This window comes from Cyanistes caeruleus, chromosome 11, assembly GCF_971803275.1.
Source record: "Cyanistes caeruleus chromosome 11, bCyaCae1.hap1.1, whole genome shotgun sequence".
In the NCBI taxonomy this organism is placed as follows: domain Eukaryota; kingdom Metazoa; phylum Chordata; class Aves; order Passeriformes; family Paridae; genus Cyanistes; species Cyanistes caeruleus.
The window spans coordinates 888,438-902,161 of record NC_141711.1 but is presented as its reverse complement, the minus strand read 5'-3'; positions in this window follow the sequence as shown (position 1 = coordinate 902,161).

The window sequence follows — 13,724 nt, the reverse complement described above, 5'->3', positions numbered from 1 at the left end:
TGTACCACACATTCATTTTCAGTAAATTTTACTTCCAGGAAATGCTGTTATTTTATACCAGCCAAGAAGAATACTCCTCTTTCCTTTTTTTTTTTTTTTCTTTTTTTTTTTTTCCCTTAAGAATGATCTCAACTTTACTTTTTTTCCTGCAGTTTTTTGGTGCTGAGCATCTGACTGGAGCCAAAGGGGGGCACTGGGCAGCCCCTGGCCGTGCCCAGGGAATGCCAAACCTCTCCTGTGACTCCTTCCAGCAGCTCAGGGATGTGCACAGTCCCAAACCACAATGACAGACTGTCCTTCCTTTCCACCTGCCAAAATAACTCCCAAGCAAGAGGCTTTGTCTGGGGTTTATCTCGGGTTTATTGTCCCTGCAGAAGATTTATTAAATCCAGCAATGACAGCAGTTCTTTCTCCCACTCACAAGCTTTTATCTTGTTGTTAAAAGTTTGAAACAGCATCTCACACAACAATGAGCATCACCTACATTTCAATGAGCCCCTTCAAGGAAGAACCTCAGCTAATCTCTGATGAATGTATCTCAATCTAGTGCTCTTTAATTTATAAAAATCACTGTCTCCCGCTATATTGAATCACAGGATAAGTGAACCTTGCTCCTGACGTTCCAGTGGGTGCAATCCTGTGGCTGCTGTCTCCCTTTGGAGCAGATCAATCATTGTGCAAGTGCCTTTCCTGGTGCCTGGGAAGGGCTCAGAGATTGCTGGGCATGAAAAGCCAGGCAGCAGAGCACAGCCCAGGGGAGAGGAGGGAGAGCAGCTCTGGCTCTTCGTGTCCCCTGCTCTGCTTTGGGCTCCCAGCACCCCCAGGCTGAGCAGCCACAACTCCCCACGTTCATTTTCCATCGCTGGAAATCATCTTCTCCTCTGGGAATAAGCAGGACACCGAAAATGAAACTGCCCAGAGCTGTTGCTTCCTTCCCCACAGCCCCAAAAATTGTTTGTCCAGCCCAGGGTGATGCACAGGAGGCAGCAGAGGCTGAGAACCTGCACGGCTTCACTGGGGCTGGCACAGCAGAGGGACAAGGAGGGACCAGGAGGGACCAGGAGGGACAAGGAGGGACAAGGAGGGACAGCTGAACCCTCAGAGCATCTGGGGACACCAGCCCTGCTGCAGCCCATTCTGCCCAGCAGAAGAAAATGTATAGAAAATAGACTAGAATAAAATAAAAATAATAAAATAAAATCAATATAAATAAAAACAAATATATAAATATATAAATACATAAATATATAAATACATAAATATGTAAATACATAAATACATAAATATATAAATATACAAATACATAAATATATAAAGAAATATAAATATAAATATAAATAGAAATAGAAATAGAAATAGAAATAGAAATAGAAATAGAAATAGAAATAGAAATAGAAATAGAAATATATATATAAAAATTTAAATAAATATAAAATAAAATAATAAAGATACATGGGAAGAGGTGTGTAACCTCGGGTTTCCAAGGCAGTTTCCTTCAGCCATGTGCATTTCCGGGTTTGTTTGCTTTGCTTTCCTTCAATATTTACACGAGGAAGTTTCAATTGCTTTGCTTTACTTAAACATTGAAGCCCTTGTGTGCTTTACTGGCATAAATATTTGTTTTATTTAAAATCTACTTAGCTGAAAGATCAACAACAGAGGAAGAAATCAGAAATTACACTGGAATTTAAGAGGAAGAACAGCAATTAACTCTGCCAAGGTGTTAACCTTTCTAAAATGCTGCCTTTGATGACTGATGCACAAACATGTATGAATTGTTCAAAAGTCATTTTCTCCATTTCAAGCCGTTTTTCCCTCCCCTTTTCAATCCCTTTTCAATCCCCCAGTGCTGGGATGGAGGCAGGAATTTGAGGGAGCCAGGAAATCCCAGCAGCCCAACAGGAGGCCCTGGGAGGATTGAATTTATTGTTCCAAGGCTGCAAAAAGTGCAAAGTCTGCTTTCCTTTCCCTCAAGGTGGTCCCTTCCAGCTCAGTGTATTCTGCTGTTCCATGAACTCATGGAGCCACATGTATAATTCCTGTCTGTAGAATTCCATGGCAGGATGGTTGGTGTGTGCACTGGAGGAACCTGCTGAGCTTTCCTGTCCCCTGAGGGCATTTGGGGGCCAGGCTGGGCTCCCACTGCTCCCTGCACCATCCCTGAGCTGCTGGAGTGAGGCAGAAGTCACATTTCTGTTCCTGACCCCTGCCACAGAGTTCAAACCCTGTCATTATTTCTTTTCTCACAGCAGCTCGTTTTTGGGAGTTTTGGAGGCCTGGTTCCCGTGCAGCCTGTGTGTCCCTGCTCAGTGGGACACAAACACTGCACCCACCCGAGATGGAAGCACCTGGAACACCCAGGCTGCTCTGGCCAACACAAGTGGCTGCGCTGCCAGGAAAGCTCTCCCCCTCCCTGGGCAGATGGGGATGTCTTTAGGAAGCTGCTGTGAAGTGTCAAGGTGTGGCTGGTCTCTGCAGGCTGAGGAAGCCTCAGGAGGAGAGGTTGGCTCTGTTCATCCATCCCCATCCTCCATCCCCGCAGGACCTCAGCACCAGCAGGACAGGGTGGCTCTGCCAGGGCAGCCCTGGGGCTCACAGCTCTCTTTCCAGGCAGAAACGCTGTAATTCCATCACTGCTGTGATCAGAGACTCTCCATACATCCCATTTCCCACCTCCTGGCTGCTGCACAGGCCCACGGGACCCCCAAAGCCGGGGCAGGACACAGAGCCAAGGGCAGCACCTCCCCTGTGCAGCGAGGGCAGCTGCACATTTATTATTCCAAATATTCCCAATGACCCCTGAGAGCACCAAAGGGGATTTCAGAGCCCAAAAAGGCATTGCCAGCCTTGCTGCAGCTCAGCAGGAGGAATTGCAGAGCCTCAGGGCTCCAGGCCCGCAGGAGCAGCAGGCTGCCCAGCCCAGCTCCCCTCTCTGCCAAGGGATGCTCCAGGACCTGCCTTGGCCACAGGAGCTGCAGGTCCCCAGGTCACTCTGGCACCTGTGTGGGTGCTGCTTCTCCTCCCCTCACCCTTCTGCTGAACCTGTGGGCAAAGGAGCTGGGGATTCACCAGAGCAGCTCAAACACCATCAGTGCCAACCTGCAGCAGCTCCTGCAATCATTGCTGGGCCTCCAGCCTCAAATATAAATTAGCAGCTGGGTGTTAATGTATTTTTCCCCTTCTGTCACAATGATGGATTTTTCACTTTAAAGATAAGACAGTGCCTGATAGAGCCAAATATTGACAGAGGAGATGAAGAGGCCTGTTATGATAATGGGCATAATGAAATGCCGTTTAGAAAAGGATACCTGGGAATACAGAACTTTCCCTGCTGTGGAATATTGATCCCCTCAAAAGAAATACAATTAGCTTTCTTCTGCCTGCTGTACCTGTACCTGTCTTTTATACCTTTCAAAAACAAAAATCACAAATTTTCTCACTTGCTGACTCAGTGCTGCCTGGCTCCAAGATCAGAAAAGGGAAAATACAAAAATTCTGGGGAAATTCCACTGCTGAGAGCCCCCTCCCCATCCCTGGGGCTGAAGAAGCCCAGGTCCATCCTCGCTGGAGCCTTTCCCCAGACTGTCCCACACAGCTCCTGAAGGTAAAATGCTGATATCAAATCTGAAGTATATGTGGTTATAAATGGTTGTATAAAATATAAAACATAACCAGAACTGCCTTAATAACTCCACAAAAAGACTCTGCCAGGCTCTGTCAGATGAAACTCCATCATCTCAAACCTCCCTGGAGTTTTCATGTGTAATCCATCACTAAAATGAAATTATATCAGTTACCATAGAAACATCTTGACCAATAGGCTGATTTCTGTTGCTCCCAGGAAGTGAAATATTGTTCCATTCACACCCAGAGCTGCCCCTCTGCCAGGGCTGCTTTGGGTGAGCTGATGTTCCACTTGGCAAAAGGCAGAATTCTCAATTTTCCTCCCATTCCCTTTTAGTGCCATTACTGCTGCTGCTGCTCCTGTTTTGCTCTTTTTGAACAAACTGCTGAGTAACTCGGAGCTGTCCAGAGAAGAAGCAATGAATGGCTGAAACACACACTAAAACACCGTGTAGGGCTCTCCATTTCCATTGCAAATGCTTTGATCTGGGGATGCTGCTCACATCTGATAGCAAAGAAATCCCATCCAACAGCAGAGCTGCTCCTGGGAGGAGAGGAATGTTCCCCTGGGCTGAGATCTCTGGAGAAACCCCTGGGAACGAATCCCTGGGGCCAGAGGGACAAGGTCTGAGCCCTGGGTTCCTCCAGGGAATTCAGAACCAGGATTTCTGGGGGAAGTGGAACCACACCAAGACAATTCCTTCACCTTTTTAAGAGCATCCTGGGGCCCCTCAGGCTGTGGCATAAAGTTCATTGTGAGCACACATTTACTGACATCATCCCAGCAGACACTTGGCCAGGCTGTCCCATCAGAATTCCCAGAGCTGCTCCATGGAGCACGGCTGGGACACTCCTCATTCCATCTCACACAATTGCTCAGATTTATGCTGTGACTGCAGACATAAATCCTCCTCGTTCCCCCAACCCAGCTCGCAGCCATATGTTACTGCAGGAGGCTGAATTTTTATATAGTTGTATTTTTTATGTCCAAAACAGTACAAAACTTCTGTTTGCAATCCAAACAAAGCCTGTTCTGAACCTTTTTTTTTTTTCTGCTTAGAGATTGTATTTCAACAGCTTGCTTAAAATTAAAACCTAAAGGAGGAATCATAAGATGCCTGATTTATTATTAATCATGGGGGAAGATAAATGTTTTCAATCTCTTTATGTCTACAAAGCAATGCAGATCCCAATAGGAACTTGGATGGCTCAGGCAGCTTCCTGGGCATTTTAATCTTCAATGTAAATGCATTCTCAAAAAAAATAAAATAGAATAAAAATAAAAAAAAACCAGACAAACAAACAAATAAAAAAAAAGCACAAACACAAAAAAGATTAAAAAAGCCCCAAAACAAAACACCAAAAACAAACAAAGAAAGCAAAGCAAAGGAAGCAAAGGCAGGGGATCAGCAGTTGGAACACTGCTGGAGCAGCTCAGCCCCTCTTCAGGCATTTGCCAGGTGTAAAATCCCAGTTGCCCAAGCTGCCAGCCTGATTCCCGTTTCCTCTCCTGCCATCTGTGCCCCTGCCATCCCCAGCACACACCCCAGCACTGGGATGCAATTCCTTGGTGCTGGGTTTGTGTCCGCTGCTGTGGGCTGGGATTCACCCGCAGCCAGCGCCGGGGGCAGCTGGAGCCCCAAAACTGAACCCCGAGGTTCCCCAGGTGTGGGCACTGCCCCTGTGTGTCTGAACATCCCTGGGGAGGAACTGGCTCTGGGGAAAGGGATGAGCAGCTGCTGCTTCCCCCAGGACCAGGAACGGGCTGGGAACGGCTCCTGCTCCCACCCTGGCACCAGGCTCCTTCTCCCCGCTGGTGCTGCCGGCTCCTGGAACGACCCCGGCTCCCCAGGGCTGCTGGGCCTTCACACACACAGCCTGAAGCTCCATCTCTGAGATTGCTGCAGAACAGGCAATTAAAACCGGGCCACGTGTTTGATTTTCAATATCTCATTTAAATCTTGTAACGAAGTTCAATTAATGACCTTGGAAAAGTTTTTAAAATTTAGTGCTGCTTCACCGCAGTGCTTTATATGACTTTTCCTTCTGCACAGCCTTTCTTCTTCCTTTGAATCCAGGCTATATTAAGGAAATATTATCTTTGTAAATGCAGGTGAGGTTGATGATATTATTGATTTCAGATCGCTGCCACTTCAAGACAAATTTCCACTTCAGTCTGGAAGTGCAGAACAAAGATTTCCAATGTACTCAATTATTCAGCAGAGTCCTTCCTCCGTGGGAGGTGAGAAATGTCTGTGGGGAGGAGCAGGGGTGGTGCCAGGAGACTGACCCACCTGGGAGAAACGAGGGATGTGGAGCAGGAGCAGGTGGGAGCCGAGCACACGGAGCAGAACAGGGAGATTGCAGAATAAATGAATTCCACTTCTTCTTCAGCCTCAATCCTGCCCCAGCCATTCACTGCAACCATCCCAAACACCCTCCAGAGCAAACACCACTGGCTTTGAGATCTGCTCTGGGTTATCTGTTCCCAGACCCTGAGAACCCAAGCACACAAACCCTGCCAGCTCTGGGAGCCCCGAGGTGTCCGAGACCCTGCACGGCTCATGTCAGGGTGCAGCTGCTTACACTGGGAATTCTGATCCCCAAATAATCATAAATCCCCTTTTTGAAGAGATCCATTCTTCAGCACTGCAGTGCTGAGACACTTCCCAATCTGAAAGCACTTAATGAGATAATTTGCAGAGAGCTTTAAAGAGTTCCAGCCATCTCTTGGCTCGATCCCACCACGAGAGCTGACTCCCTGCAGCCACTTTCACAGGTACAATTTGGTCCTAGAAATTGGGTAGTTTTTTTAAAAGCACTGCAGTCTAAATCATGTCATATTCTCAGTGAAACATTCGGAGAGTAAATGTAGAGTCCTGGAGAGAAAAATGTTACTCACGATTTTCACATAATGGAGCTGCAGCATAAAAACGCCCTGGGCTGAGTAATTGTGAAAGTGGAGCCAAAAATAAAACCCTGAATTTTTTCCCAAAGTGAATTTCAGGCTCCCATATCCATGGCAAGAATAAAAGTTTAATTTCCATCAATATAAAAGGATTAGAGCTTAGATTTGCATGGATTGTCACAGTGCTTGGCTCCAACAGCCCGAGCTCCTGGCTCAGGCCTCGGTGGAGCTTGGCCCACACAGTCAGCTGCAACAGCAGGAAATGGCAAAATCTAAAATCTCACATTTTTTTTTCATCTGTTTCGTCCTCTCTGATGTCCACGTTCAGGTAGAAGTTACACATTCATTAAAGGATTTAATTCCTTTTTCCAGGCTCCTGGAAGAGCTGTGTCCAAGAGCAGAGCCATTGCCAGGGGCTGCCTGGCTGGCACAGGCACAGGGCTCGAGGAAAACATCAACCAGAGAAAGCTTCAAGAAATTCCAGCACAAATTATTAAAGACAGAATCCGTGTCCCAGTCTGAAAGGACATTTGTCCCCAGCCCAGCCCAGCCCTCCTGGAGCTTTGCTGGACACCATCAGCTCCTGTGTGTAAATCCCAGAATCCCAGAACCATTTCTGTTGGAAAAGCCCTCCCAGCCCAGGGAGTCCCAGCTATGATCCCAACCTTGTCCCCAGACCAGCCCACTCAGTGCCAGCTCCAGGAATTCCCTGGACACCTCCAGGGATGGGAGCTCCAAACCTCCCTGGGCAGCCCCTGCCATGCCTGAGCTCCCTTTCCATGGGGAAACTCTTCCAAAAGTCCACCCTGAGCCAGCCCTGGCCCAGCCTGAGGCCATTCCTCTCATCCTGTCCCTGTTCCCTGGCAGCAGAGGCCAGCCCCCACCCCACAGCTTCCCTGCCTTGGCAGAGGTGTGTCTGCCCCGAGGAAGTTTTGGTGCCTGGTTTTTGTCTTTTTCCCCCCTTTGGCTCCTGAGCAAAAGCAACTCTCACAAACCAGGAAGAGCTTTTGCCACGTTTCAAGCAAGTGCAGAGACTCCAAGCTCAAATTGCTCTAATAATTTATTCTGGTCTTGAAATCCCCGGGGTTATTTCACAGAAAATGTATTTTAAGTTGTTTGGCTGGGAAATGACAAGATAACAGACGATACATATTCATTTTCTCCCCCAAGATGGTGATGAGATGTTCCAAAGCAAAGCAGCGCATCCTCCCTCCCCGAGCAGGGGACTGGTGGCTTTATCTGGCCCAGAGCTCCCCAGCTCTGCTGCCATTTGTCTGGAGGGGGTGTTTGTGGAAGGGATTGTTTGCAGCTGGAGCTACAAGGCATGAAACAAACTGATAATGGAACTTTCTTTTGAAGCTCATTCTTTCGCCGTGGCATTTTTCTTTTTTCCCTTTATGAGCTTGGTGACAGGCGAGCAGTAATTTCCTTTCTGTATTTTAGCACAAACAACAGATTAGTGTCACACTGTTTGCTGGGAGCTCTCGCTCGCTGCTTACATGAGCACTTGTTGGTGTTTGGCGTAGTCCAAATAAATGCTGTGGTCATTCATAAAGATAAAAGCCAGAAACATCTTCCTGGCACGGCACTCAGCTCCTGGGCCTGCTGTGGAAGCAGAGGCAGGGGTGAAGGATGGCATTTGCAATCTGGATCTCTCAACACGCAGGCCAGGACTTTGTCTTCTCTACGAGACACAACACAGCCCTCGGCTCTGCAAACACCACAATCCAAAGGCGACAAAAATGGAACGCAAATTAACTGCATAAATCACAAAGAGTAAATTATTTATCTGGAGAGTATGCAGAACACATAATATAACCTCACTGGAAAAATTACTTTAATTTTTGCCCTTCTTCACACAATAATTAATTATTTTCTGGTACTTTTGGTAATATCACTGTGAGGAGCCACAAGGAGATATTGCGTGGCAGTTCCTCCTGCTTCTCTAATGTATTTCTTCAAGGCAAAGTTTTCTATTCTTCCACTCTTTCTCCATCACTGGAAAATCAACCTCCTGTTCTGTTTTCTGCAGCACTTCCAAAGCAAGCACACCTCACCCACATTTGTGCTCCATCCTTGCTCCCTGTGCTTTGTCTCGTCCCCAGGAGCTGAGCTCCATCTCCCCTGCAGGATCTGCTGCCAGAGCATTTCCCAGAGGCTGCCCCAGCCCTGCCCACGGTGCCAGGCTGTGCCAGACCCAGCTGGGCTGGGGTGACCCCGCTGCCAGGCAGAGCAGCCTCGGCTCGCAGCCCACGGATCACACACAGGCTGAAGATGCCACATCCCAGCAGCGAGGCACAACCACGGTTCCAGGGGGCTCGTGGGAATGCGGCCAGTGCAGGAGAGGAGCTGGTGACACTGGGTGGGGACGGCCACCAGACACAGGGGAAGTGGCAGTGACAGCACAGCACACACGGGAAACCAGCCAGGACCACCAGCACCTCCCAGCATCCCAGAGCCACTGAGGCATTTCCTCTCCTTTCCCCCTGCCTCCACTTCCCAGCCCGAGGGAATCCCAGAGCATCCCTGGTCCCCTCCTCCCCTGTCCCCAAATCCCCCCTGGTCCCCTCCTCCCCTGTCCCCTGTCCCAGGCTCTGTCCCCACGAGCTGTGCCTGCAGCACCCGGCTCTCCCCAGCACAGCCGAGTTTGTCTCTGTTCTCTCCAGAGCTTGGGACCCAGCCTGGAGGCTTCACCCTGCTGAGAGACCCCTCATTTCCCTGCAGGGTCACCCAGACTGCACTTCCAGCACCAGTTATTAGTCTGCCTTTGATCAAAACAGATCCTCCACATGAAATTTATCTTTCTTGATATAAAAATGTTTTATAACTATAAATTACAGACCAAGAAAATTACTGCAAAGTGGAAAATTACTACTGGGCAATAAAAATAATCTGATTAATTGCTTTCTGATCACTGTATACAAAGATCAGGATATGAAAATTGCATTTTATTGAGTTTATTCCTTCTAGATTCCCACATAAAAGTTTGGTTTATCTTTTAATTGATCGACAGTGCATTTACATATAAATCTGAAAATTTGGGTTTGGGAAGATGGCTTTAAACGAGCAACAGAGGATGTACACACTGCAGCAAGTTAGGAAAAGGCTTAAAAACACTTTAAAGTTACTCTTAAGGAATGCTGCTGGCTCTGCACTGGGATCTGTTGCCATTTATCCTCTAATTAATCAGGCTTTTGTCTTAATTTCTGTAATTGCTTCACAATTTTATGAGAAATCAAAGCAGTGGTTAAGAAATATTTCCTGCTGATGGGGGCTGTGGCCTTGTGCTGCCTCTGCAGAGTGCCCATCCCAAAACAAAACAAAACCCACCAGAAAGGGACACAGGAAAGTGCTGGGGCTTCTAAAGCCTTCCCTGGGCAGCCCCAGCGCACTGGCATGGCCCAAGCTGCGGTGAAATTCAGATTCACTGGGAGCTGGTTCAGCCTGGGCAGGCTCTGGGTGTGATTTACAGAGTTCAGAGCCCCAGGGCTTGGCTTAGGGAAGGATCTGAGCTCCACAGGCCAGAGCCAGCGGTGCCAGCAGAGCTGGGGCTGCCCAAGAGCTCCTCCAGTGCCTGGGCAGGGTCCCTGGGCTGGGACAGAGCCCAGACCTTCCCCATCCTGCCCAAGGAACCCCAAAAAGCCGGGAAAACCTCAGAATGTGTGCCACCACTCGGGTTGGGAGGGGCCATGGGCCAGCTGGGCATCCCTCATCCCTCGGGCATCCCTCCTTCCCTTGGGCATCCCTCCTTCCCCTCTGAGCATCCCTCATCCCTCTGAGCATCCCTCATCCCTCGGGCATCCCTCTGAGCATCCCTCTGAGCATCCCTCCTTCCCTGTGAGCATCCCTCATCCCTCTGAGCATCCCTCATCCCTCGGGCATCCCTCATCCCTCGGGCATCCCTCCTTCCCTGTGAGCATCCCTCCTTCCCTGTGAGCATCCCTCATCCTTTGGGCATCCCTCCTTCCCTGTGAGCATCCCTCCTTCTCTGTGAGCATCCCTCATCCCTCTGAGCATCCCTCCTTCTCTCAGGCATCCCTCCTTCCCTGTGAGCATCCCTCATCCCTCGGGCATCCCTCTGAGCATCCCTCCTTCTCTCAGGCATCCCTCCTTCTCTCCAGGCACCCTGTCCAGTCTCTCCAAGCAGCCCTGGGCTGGAGCAGAGTTGCTGTGGGCAGCAAACCCAGCAATGAGTCTGAGTAAACGCCTCTAAAGCCCGGGGAAGGGCTCCTTTGTTTTTTTTTTAAGTTCCCAAGGCACTGCAGGCCTGCCCTGCACTCACTCACTGCTCAGGGCCTGCTCTGCAGCCGTGCCCAGCACAGCTCTGCACTCCTTCACCCAGCACAGCCCATGTGTTTGCTTTTTTCATTTCACAATGAACCCACTCTCACTTTCATTTAGCACACCAGGATGTTTATAACAACTCTGGAACACTGCAAAGGCATTTCCAGAGCTCCCCAGGTGTTTGTCACCCCCTGTCCCACCCTGCTCTCTGCGCTCCCCGGGGCAGCAAGGGGATGCTGGGGATGGGCACCACCAGGAGCATTTTCCTTGGGGAAGGGCAGCTCCTCCAGCCCCCCCAGCCCTTCCAGCCCCTCCATCCCTTCCATCCCCTCCATCCCCTCCATCCCCTCCATCCCCTCCATCCTCTCCAGCCCCCCCATCCCCTCCATCCTCTCCATCCCCTCCATCCCCTCCATCCCCTCCATCCCCTCCATCCTCTCCATCCCCTCCATCCCCTCCATCCCCTCCAGCCCCCCCATCCCCTCCATCCCCTCCATCCCCTCCATCCCCTCCAGAGCCCGAAGCCAGCCCTGGCCGCCCACCCCTGCCCACAGGGAGAGCCCCAGGTGTGCTCCACAGCCCCCACCCCTGCCCAGGGAACCTCCCTGAATTACCAGGTAATGCTGCAGAAATGTTTTATTCATAACTTCTGTCACGGCTGGCACTTGCTTTTCTTTCGGTACTTATTTAACACACGTTTAATTTACCTCATTTGAAAGCACCGACATATTTCCTAATTACCTGAAGTGCTTAAGAGCTTTCCACGCTGTTGATAATTCCTTTCTGTTTATGTGTGAGGGCTGAGCTGCTGCTGGAGCAGCCTGTGCAGAGGGCAGCCAGCCCCAGCCAGGGGCAGAACCACAGAGAAATTCTGGATATTTACCGAGCTGCCACCTCTCCCACCCAGGACATTTCCCCCCAGATGACTTTGCTTTGCTCAGCTTCTTATGAGGATACAAATAATCCTGGCAGGGCTCTCTGTTCTGCTCCATTTAGCAGCTTTACTCTGAGCATTTCTCCTATAAATGTGGGGTAGAAAATTACCTCTGTGGGGTACAAATGACTCCAAACTCAGGCTTCTTCCAGAGGAACATTTTTGAAAGAAGAAAAAGGGAGAATATTTGGAATTATTTTCTAGTGCATCTGGTTGTGGCCTTACCCCTAGAGACAAATCTGAGCAGATATAAATATCTGTCATTCCAATGGCCTCACCTGTTCCAGGCCCTGCCCAGGGAGGGGAGCAGAACAATCCATGTCTAATTTCACATTTTCCTCAACAATTAGCCCCACTTTTCATGGTGGGTTTCTCCAGTGCAGCCAAGCAACTCCCAGCTCACCCCGGTGCATGTTCACCCTGAAATGCAGGGAGGGAACACCACAGCCCCGTGCCAGGCTCTGGGTTTGGCTCTGCAGCCAAAATCTGGTTTACACCATCCCCTGGCTGAGCAGAGAGGAACAGGGAGCCCTGGCACAGAATTCCCAGAGCAGCTGGGGCTGCCCCTGGGTCCCTGGCAGTGCCCAAGGCCAGGCTGGACATTGGGGCTGGAGTAGCTGGGACAGTGGGAGGTGACACTGGGACAGTGGGAGGTGACCCTGGGACAGTGGGAGGTGTCCCTGCCATGGGTGGGGGACACTGGGGGGGATTTGGGGTCCCTTCCAACCCAGACCATTCCATGAAATCAAGATTAACTAAAATGTTAAACTAAACATTAACTAAAACATCTGCACAACCCAAGCCATCTCAAGGTATTGCTGTGAAAATGCAACATATTTATTTGAAATTTAAATAAAACTGAGGTTGGGAATAAAATGAAAGCAAAAGTGAGAAGTAGGGACTGACAGCAGCCGCGTTCAGCTGGACACGAGGAGCTCTTGGGTACTCCGGGCATGGAGGGAAGAGATGCTCAAATACCACCAAAAACCTGGAGATAAGGTTTGAACATCATTGTCTGCAGGCCCTGGGAGGTGCTGAGTGCACAGAAAGGAGGGGACACTTGGGGCCAGGGGAGCCAGGATGCTCCTGGTGCCAACCATCCTCCACGGGGGCACTCCAGGGTCCCAGCCCAGGCTCAGCCTGCCATGGGCTGCTGCCTCTGCCCTGGGCACCTCCTGCTCCTCCCTGCAGTGTTTATTCTCACTTAGGCTTGACAAGCTCTGTGCTTGGACAGAAATGGTTCGGTAATTGGGCTTATAAATGGCAGGGGCTCAATGCACTCTTGCTCTCATCTCTCCCAGCAACTTAATAACTGCAGATGACGGATGGTCAGATCCACCTGGAGATTGCAAGTGCCGTTTCTGTCATTAGAATCGGGCACAGAACATTATTTAATAACTGTCTGTGTCCTGCACTCCAGCCAGGCTGTGCAGAGAGCTGTCTGCCCTTCCCAAAGTGTGAGGCTGGTGCTCATCCCAGGACCCAGCAGGGCTGGGGGGTCTGGAGCCCCCCAACATCCCAGGCAGGGTGGGAAGGGCAGCACTCAGCTCGGGGTCTCTGCCCTGGAGGCTTCCCCTGCTGGGACTCACTGGGGCCACACAGGGCCAGCACCCAGGCGTTGTCACCTCTGTCATTGCCTGGGGAGCGAGCAGGCAGCACCCAGCAAAGATTCCTGGTGCTTCCAGCAGGAGCAGGGAGCCACAGCTCTCACCTGCTGCATGCCCTGCTGCCAGAGCTCGGTGAAGGCTGGGAACACTGGAGGACACCTGAAAGCTTCAGCAGTGGATAATTGCAATGGGCACAGAGTGCTCAGAGCCCTCTCCCCGACAGGTATTGATATTCTTTGGGTTCTATTGATCCCTCAGCTCGGGCTCTCCACAGAGCCTGTGCCTGAGCTGTACACACATGCTGGGGCTGTGCTAGGAAGGGGTTAAAATAAACCCAGAATATTCCCTGGGTGTTCGTGGAAATGGA